We start from the raw sequence: 9558 nt of genomic DNA, 5'->3' as shown, positions 1-9558 counted from the left end.
AAAGGAATTATTCTGTGCTAACTCAACTATATTCTGAAAATCAATTCATTAAATTGAGTTCTTGTTCAAAGAAGTTGCCTTGTGTTGTTTACTTGAGGTGGGGAGGAAGGACATTGGAGTGATGTGTAGTCATAATGTATCCAAAGGAAACTGTGAGTTAAAGCCATGGTTATTCTTCTGGGCTAAGAAATTAAAGAGTGAACAGTAAATTAAATCTAATGGACCCTGGTCAGCCGTAATGTGAAGATCAGTACAATGCAGTAAATAGAAAAGATGGTGGAAATGATTTCCTCCCAGGACCAGTCTTCTGAATTTTACTCGTCCACTCTTGGCATTACACTTAAATTAAACACATCGTTCAATGAAAGCTCTGCCCCAGACTCATTGCACAGCCTAGCCCTCTGTCTTCTGGGAGTGTCAGTTACTGTCTGTGCTGGCCCAGCCTCTCCATCCTTCACCTCTCTAGAAAACATTTTATGCAGCAGCTGGTAGAGGAGTGAAAGGAAAGACTATGAAGTATTTACTATTCTTATTGGTATATCTTCCCCAAAAAAGGGTTCTTTTTTCTATTTCTACTGGTAGATCTAATAGGACTGATCTCTGCATTAGTGTCACTGGAGATGTCAGTTATTCAGTTCCCACCCAGAGTCAGTTAGTGTCAGATTGCCCTCCGCACGTCACAGTCTCACTACAAGATGGTGATTGCTGCCATTACTAGTATTAAAAAAATAATAATTCCAGTATATATATTCCATCATTTGTAGATGTTATAACTTTCACGCAAACCAATTAATATACACTTCTTGAGATTTTGTTTTCTTAACAAAGACATGTAGAAAAATACATTTTGGCCTAAATTGATGAAGAAATTAGATTTTTGAAAATTTTTTTGTAAGTAAAAAATATTGTTAAGTCTTTTTAAAAAAATACGGTCTTTTTTTTGTTTATATAATAAAAAGTAAAATCCCAGTAGTGATCAAATACCACCAAAAGAAAGCTCTACTTTTGTGAAAAAATGATATAAATTACATTTGGGTATAGCGTTGCATGACTCCGCAATTACCAGTGAATGTTGCACAGTTCTGAATAGTAAAAAAATGTCGTGGTCATGAAGGGGGTAAAATCTTCTGAAGTTGAAGTGTCTAGACTATCATATTATATAACGGAGAAGCAGGTGTGGACAGACAACTCATGGGGCCCCCGGGCAATAAGGGATAATGGGGCCCCTGTGTCCTTGCCCACACTCAAAACACACCCAAAAAAGCCTATAAAAAGGTACCAGGGGTATTTCATGGGGCCCCCTACTGACCCCGGGCCCTCGTACAGTGCCCGAGTGCTCGAATGGTCAGTCCGCCCCTGCGGAGAAGTGAGATCTGATTGGCTATCACAGATTATTCCTCTTTCTACATCCTTCCAACAGTGGTTATAACTCTGATGAAATGTGTATAAATAACTCTCAGGAAGTCGGAGGAGAGTCATAACTTCTGCTTCTCAGAAAGGTGATCACAACTTCATGGTCATGGCTACCGTGTCGGTCCTCCTCGCCATCGTGTTCCTTTGTAAGTAAAACAGTTTTTATTCTTTTTTGTTGTATTCTTAGTATTCTATTATTTTGTTCTGAGTATTGAAGTATCAGAGTGTCTTTTCCTTGGAGATCGTGTGACACACAAACCAACGCATTACTATGAACCTGCTGGAGGCTCGACGTAAAACACACTCATTATATATGCTGGGGACACAGTATGATGACCTCTCTTCTCCTAATTCTTCTTCTTCACTTCTTCTCCTAATTCTTCTTCTTCTTCTAATTCTTCTTCTAATTCTTCTTCTTCTTCTTCCATCATAGTCACTATTGACTCCATCTAATGATCATTATACAAGCTGTCTTGTTCCATGAGAAATACATTTTGCTACAATTGTTGAGTATAACCCGTTCTCAGTGATGGTGGATTGCACATTACAGAAAGGAGCTACGGAAGGCACCTGAGCAGAACATTTCTTGACTTGTGCTGTATTATAATTATTGATTGTAGCTGTGTTTGTGGTCTTGTCACACAGGCTGGAGGATTCCCATTCATCTAGATCAGGGGGTCTCCAAACTTTCTAAACAAAGAGCCAGTTTGCTGTCTTTGAGACTTTAGGGGGACCGGACTGTGGCCAGTGGGAGTAAAAAAGGTCCCTATGTCAGTGGGAGGAATAGGACCCCATCTTTGGTGTCAGTGGGAGGAAGGGTGCCCCATCTTTGGTGTCAGTGGGAGGAATAGCACCCCATTGTTGGTATCAGTGGGAGGAATTGTAATTCATTGCCTGTGTCACTGCAGGAAATTTTGGTGTTTATGGGGAGAATTATGATCCATTGTTGGTATTAGTGGGTGAAATAGTGCCCCAAGGGCCGGATAAAAGCAATCAAAGGGCCACATCTGGCCCCCAGTTTGGAGACCACTGATCTAGATCAATCAGATTCCACAAATGTGATTTTCAGAAAATCTTAGTTTTAATTGCCAAAGTCAATGATGAATGTTCTGGTCTACAGCCAAATGTCCCTTGTGTCGCGCAGGGCTTTCTTAATGTATGGGCAGTGCCCAGGGGGCCCCAGATGCATGGGGGCCCCATGATAATCTTGCATTACATCATACTTGCCAACTGTCCTGAATTTACTAAGCTGTCCCAGGAAGGCAAGGGCAGCATCCAAGAACCTGCACTGTGCCCTCCTGATCCCAGTATTGTGCCCTCCTGATGTCCCCCTGTACTGTGGCCTCCTGATCCCAGTATTGTGCCCTCCTGATGTCCCCCTGTACTGTGGCCTCCTGATCCCAGTATTGTGCCCTCCTGATGTCCCCCAGTACTGTGGCCTCCTGATCCCAGTACTGTGCCCTCCTGATGTCCCCCTGTACTGTGGCCTCCTGATCCCAGTATTGTGCCCTCCTGATGTCCCCCTGTACTGTGCCCTCCTGATCCTAGTATTGTGCCCTCCTGATGTCCCCCCATACTGTGCCCTTCTGCCCCCCCCCCCAATACTTTGCCTTTTGTGTGGATTAGTCTTTGATTTATGGCACACTTTCTTACAGTTTAAAATCAGTTTTATTGAAAGTACTAATAAATATATATTTAACTCTATCAACCATTTATACTCTATATATTTCTTGAGAGTAGGTGTGTAAATTGGGGCAGGCTGGTCAGGGCCCCAGTGCATTACTTTGCCCAGGGGCCCATGATGCCATATTGCCGTGACGGCCCTGACCTCGTGTCATTAAAATATTGTTTTATGTTATATCCTCTTTCTAAATAGATCCCAGAATTGTGTCATCGACTTATGCAGCTTGTGAGGGGTAGGGGGTCTGATCACTCCGTGAAGGAGGTGAATAAGGGTGACTGGTGTAGTAAAGGGGAGATGGTGGAAACATTCCATGGAGTTCATAATGACTGGTGCCGGCAGATTTTGCAAAAGTGTCTCTCATGCATTCTAAATGTGGTAAAGAATGCTTCAAATTCATGGACATGTCTACCTGTTATAGACCTGTCTACCTGTCATACACCTGTCTACCTCTCATGGACCTGTCCACCTCTCATGGACCTGTCTACCTGTCATGGACCTGTCTACCTGTCATGGACCTGTCTACCTCTCACAGACCTATCTACCTGTCATGGACCTGTCTACCTGTCATGGACCTGTCTATCTGTCATGGACCTATCTACCTCTAATGGACCTGTCTACTTGTCATGGACCTGTCTAGAACTTGTACTTGAATTTGGCTCATGCTGCGCCACTTTTAGAATGCACGTGAGACAATTTAGCAGAATCTGGCTGAGCCAGTTTTTCTCTATATGCCAAAAGGGAGTTGGACTGAATTAGCTCCACTTGTCACCTAAGTGAGAGCGGCAGTTTGGATCTTTTTTTGGTGACCCGAGAAAATTGGGATCCTAGGAACATCCTTGTTATAAAGAAAACGCATACTTTCCAAATAAAAATTAAAGGAAGAGAATGTTTGAAATACAGGAGATATGTTGATGACATTTAATGTAAATAATAATTTCTAAAAAGTGCGTTTTCACTTTTCAGCTCTGACCGAGGGAAGATCTGGTGAGTACAGAGCTGATACCGGATAATATGCCATTCATATAGTAATGCTATAGAAAAAACTTTCATCTTAACATTTTCTGTGAAACAAGGGGTTTGAGGCGTTGATTATAATTTTCCCATGCCTTGTATGATGACTGTTACAGGTACTAGTCTGCTTATGTCAGTTCTCAATTGAATTGTCAAGCCATCAATGGCTGGTATCATGGATGACCACATGTGCATCACCATGAAGATCAGAGGCCAAGATGGCAGCTTACACATTAAAGTAGATCTGAAGGCATAACTTTTTTGTTTTTGGTAGGGTAGGGATCCTCTATCTTTTTGCCATCTGTGTCTCTTTGGAGAGATTTATCCTCCTGTCCTGTTGACATGACAGGAAGTAAGAGAAAATCTCCCTTAGTATGGGGGAAGCCTGTTTAGATGGTTGTCACCACACAGTGTCCCTGTTTGAAGATTCTCTCTCTTATTCTCAAAGTTTTAGGTATTTCCTCATTTGCTGTCTCTGTGATAATCGTTACAGAATTACATCAGGCGCTTAAAGTCACACAAAAACTTTTAGACCCCCCCCCCCAACCACCACAAACACACATACACACACATGCAAATCTAAACATACTAGTTGGGGGCACCTTCAAACAAAAGTGTCAATTGACATCTCCAGAATATGACCAATGACACCACAAAGCTTCTAAGTCACTCCCTGGGTATCTCTCGCCTCAACTACTGCAACTCCCTTCTCATTGGCTTACCTTTACATAGGCTATCCCCCCTCCAGTCCATCGTGAATACTGCTGCCAGGCTCATCCACCATACCAACCGTTCAGTGTCCCCGACCCCTCTCTGCCAATCCCCCCACTAGCCTCCATTCAGTGTCCTCCTCTCCTCTCTGCCAATCCCTCCACTTGCCTCCATTCAGTGTCCTCCTCCCCTCTCTGCCAATCCCTCCACTGGCCTCCATTCAGTGTCCTCCTCCCCTCTCTGCCAATCCCTCCATTGGCCTCCATTCAGTGTCTGCTACCCCTCTCTGCCAATCCCTCCATTGGCCTCCATTCAGTGTCTGCTACCTCTCTCTGCCAATCCATCCACTGGCCTCCATTCAGTTTCTTCTACCCCTCTCTGCCAATCCCTTCATTGGTCTCCATTCAGTGTCTGCTATCCTTCTCTGCCAATCCCTCCACTGACCTCCTTTCAGTGTCGTCCACCCCTCTCTTCCAATCCCTCCACTGACCTCCATTCAGTGTCCCCCACCCCTCTCTGCCAATCCCTCCACTGGCCTCCATTCAGTGTCCTCCTCCCCTCTCTGCCAATCCCTCCATTGGCCTCCATTCAGTGTCTGCTACCCCTCTCTGCCAATCCCTCCATTGGCCTCCATTCAGTGTCTGCTACCTCTCTCTGCCAATCCATCCACTGGCCTCCATTCAGTTTCTTCTACCCCTCTCTGCCAATCCCTTCATTGGTCTCCATTCAGTGTCTGCTATCCTTCTCTGCCAATCCCTCCACTGACCTCCTTTCAGTGTCGTCCACCCCTCTCTTCCAATCCCTCCACTGACCTCCATTCAGTGTCCCCCACCCCTCTCTGCCAATGCCCCCACTGGCCTCCATTCAGTGTCCTCCTCCCCTCTCTGCCAATCCCTCCATTGGCCTCCATTCAGTGTCTGCTATCCTTCTCTGCCAATCCCTCCACTGACCTCCTTTCAGTGTCTTCCACCCCTCTCTGCCAATCCCCCCACTGGCCTCCATTCAGTGTCCTCCTCCCCTCTCTGCCAATCCCTCCATTGGCCTCCATTCATTGTCTGCTACCCCTCTCTGCCAATCCCTCCATTGGCCTCCATTCAGTGTCTGCTACCTCTCTCTGCCAATCCCTCCACTGGCCTCCATTCAGTTTCTTCTACCCCTCTCTGCCAATCCCTTCATTGGTCTCCATTCAGTGTCTGCTATCCTTCTCTGCCAATCCCTCCACTGACCTCCTTTCAGTGTCGTCCACCCCTCTCTTCCAATCCCTCCACTGACTTCAATTCAGTGTCCTCCACCCCTCTCTGCCAATCCCTCCACTGACCTCCATTCAGTGTCCTCCACCGCTCTCTGCCAATCCCTCCACTGGCCTCCATTCAGTGTCCTCCACCCCTCTCTTCCAATCCCTCCACTGGTTTCCACTCGCCCAACAAATAAAATTCAAAATACTAATAACAACTTACAAAGCCAATCCCCCGGCTACATCACCGACCTGGTCTCAAAATATCAACCAAACCACTCTCTTCAATCCTCCCAAGACCTTCTGCTCTTCAGGGGCTTTTATATCGTCATTAATGTTTGTCCCCATTTCACAGATGTAGGCAACTTTGGGGCTTGACATGTTGGGTATCTATTGTACTCGGGGAAACCTCGTCTCTTGTATCTTACATAGAAATGACGTAATATATTGCACTCAGTAAGAACATTTACTATAAAACTTGGAGCTACCACCATTTTATTCTCCAGGGTGTCTGCTTTCAGAGAAATATTTCATGTTTTTTGGGGGGCTAAGTCATCTTTGGGACTAAAATAAATGTTAAAATGTGTGTGTAAATGTGTGTGTGGGGGGGGGGGGGTTGTGGTTGCAAACAAAGATTTACCAACAAGCTCTGTGGCCAGGACTACAAACATTGCAATTTCTCCAGAGAATGTTTTTTTTTTCTTATACTACATATGTTCAATGATCTGGGTTTTGCTGCACACTGTGCTCTCTATGTGTTCTCTGTGAGCTCTTTTCTTCTATAGGAGGTGCCAAACCTGTGGTGACCTTCACACCCAACTGGGGGAATATACTATACTATGACAATGTGACTCTAACATGTAATGTGCCGTCTACTGGACCAGAGGAGCCCCGGACCTACCAATGGTACAAAGACAACCAACCAATACCAGGAGATCAACAGAACCTTCATATCATTGGATCTATAGTACATCGGGACAGAGGAGATTACCAGTGCCGGGTCAGTGGTGGTGATATCAGTGATCCCGTCTTCCTAAATGTTACACTAGGTGAGTCAACCATCTCATCTCCACCATTACGGATTGTTGGCTGTGAATAGAACAACCTAAAGTACTTTTTTTTTTAATCTTTCAGCACATGTCATCCTGCAGAGACCCCCATCTGCCATATATGAAGGAGACCCCCTGACTCTGAGATGTCACCATATAATACATTATAAGGAAATAAACACAAAATTCTACAAGGATGATAAAGAGATCCAACCACCAAAATCTGCCTCCGAGTTCCATATTCCTAAAATGTATCTGAATCAGTCTGGATTGTACAAATGTACGAAACAAATACAACGCCGTGATCTTTCAGCTGTGGATGAGTTGTCAGATGGATCCTTTATCTCTGTGAAAGGTGAATTAAAATCCTATTTATAACGGCATCCTTAGAAATATTGGTAGGTCCAGAGGAAGGTGAACTCCCAGAAGAAATGATCGTCAAAGTCACTCAGTTGCAGAAATAAAAAATAAAGAATTCCTCCACAAAAGAAGATACTTAAAGTGGTTCTAAAGGCTTGTTTTTGTTTTTTTCAACCGCTTGCCCCCCACCCTATAGCAGAAGTACTACTACAGGGCGGCAGGGCTGCACAAAATCACGTGTATATATGTGATTTACGTTTCCGGGTAGGGGGCGGGCACGCACGGCACCATCCCCACGTTGCTATTGGTGGCTAGAGATGTCACTCACCGGGTCCCGGCTGGCAATTCCCGGCTGGCACTCAGCGATTGTCAGGGAAAGCCGACAGGGGAGAGACCTGTGTGTAACCAACACCAGTCTCTCTGCTGTCATCAAGGACATGCTGCTTTGTATCTCTCTGCACAGCAGAGAGATAGTTTTTTTAGATCCCTAGAAAAACACTCCCAGCACACAGTTAAAGTGGAGCTCCACCCAAAAGAGGAAGTACTGCTTTAAAGACTGGTCCTCTGTTCCCCATTAAGGATTGGCACCTTTGGGGAGCGGGTACCCGAAATTGACAGGTACCCGCTCCCACTTTGCCCAGGCAATCGGAAGTGGAAGTTGTCCTCCCCCCCTCCCCGTAGACTTCTGGGACATGTGACAGTATTGGCCCTGCCCTCCCAATCATGTGATTCAGGTGTTCCAATCCCCTCCATGCACACAGGTGTATACAATCAAGCCCCTAGGCATGCAGACTGCTTCTACAAACATTGGTGAAAGAATGGGTCGCTCTCAGGAGCTCAGTGACTCCAAGCGTGGTCCCGTGATAGGTGGTCACCTGGGCAATAAGTCCATCCGTGACATTTCCTGGATACTAAATATTCCACGCTCAACTGTTAGTGGAATTATAACAAAGTGGAAGCCACTGGGAACAACAGCCACTCAGCCACCAAGTGGTAGGCCACGTCACATGACAGGGCGGGGTCAGTGCATGCTGAAGCGCACAGTGCACAGAAGTCGCCAACTGTCTGCAGAATCAATAGCTAAAGACCTCCAAACTTGGTGTTGCCTTCAGATGAGCCCAACAACAGTGCGTAGAGAGCTTCATGGAATGGGTTTCCATGGCTGAGCAGCTGCATCCAAGCCTTCCATCACCAAGTGCAATGCAAAGCGTTGGATGCCGTGGTGTAAAGCATGCCGCCACTGGACTCTAGAGCAGAGGAGACATGTTCTCTGGAGTGACCAATCACACTTCTCTGTCTGGCAATCTGATGGGCATGTCTGGGTTTGGCAGTTGCCAGGAGAACTGTACTTGCCTGACTGCATTGTGCCAAGTGTAAAGTTTGGTGGAGGGGGATTATGGTGTGGGGGTTGTTTTTCAGGGGTTGGGCTTGGCCCCCTAGTTCCAGTGAAGGGAACTCTTAAGGCGTCAGCATACCAAGACATTTTGGACAATTTCATGCTCAAAACTTTGTGGGAAGAGTTTGGGGATGGCCCCTTCCTGTTCCAACATGACTGTGCACCAGTGCACAAAGCAAGGTCCATAAAGACATGGAGGAGCCAGTTTGGGGTGGAGGAACTTGACTGTCCTGCACAGAGTCCTGACAACTCAACCACATAGAACACCTTTGGGATGAATTAGAGCGGAGACTGCGAGCCAGGCCTCCTCCCCCGACATCAGTGCCTGACCTGACAAATGTGCTTCTGGAAGAATGGTCTAACCTTCCCATAGACACCCTCCTAAACCTTGTGGACGGCCTTCCCAGACAAGGTGAAGCTGTTATAGGTGCAAAGGGCGGGGCCAACCCAATATTGAACCCTACGGACTAAGACTGGGGGGCCATTAAAGGTCATGTGTGTGGAAATGGTGGGGCCAACTCAATATTGAACCCTACGGACTAAGACTGGGGGGGGCCATTAAAGGTCATGTGTGTGGAAAGGGCGGGGCCAACTCAATATTGAACCCTATGTACTAAGACTGGGGGGGCCATTAAAGGTCATGTGTGTGGAAAGGGCGGGGCCAACTCAATATTGAACCCTACGGACTAAGACTGGGGGG

The 9558-nt window shown here is 46.1% G+C and overlaps 1 long non-coding RNA gene across 1 annotated transcript; it reads left to right on the top strand.

The window, feature by feature from the left end:
- The first annotated feature begins 1494 nt into the window (after positions 1-1494).
- On the top strand, positions 1495-6953 carry LOC149433916 (uncharacterized). Its single transcript, XR_016308830.1, has 3 exons — positions 1495-1559; positions 4061-4081; positions 6839-6953. It is a non-coding gene; the product is annotated as an uncharacterized LOC149433916 (long non-coding RNA).
- Positions 6954-9558: the final 2605 nt, after the last annotated feature.

The sequence above is a fragment of the Staurois parvus genome, unplaced genomic scaffold (assembly GCF_062004578.1).
Source record: "Staurois parvus isolate SC_StPar_1 unplaced genomic scaffold, SC_StPar_1.0 ptg001879l, whole genome shotgun sequence".
In the NCBI taxonomy this organism is placed as follows: domain Eukaryota; kingdom Metazoa; phylum Chordata; class Amphibia; order Anura; family Ranidae; genus Staurois; species Staurois parvus.
Note: the sequence above shows the minus strand (reverse complement) of the source record. Positions and strands in the feature narration are given on the sequence as shown.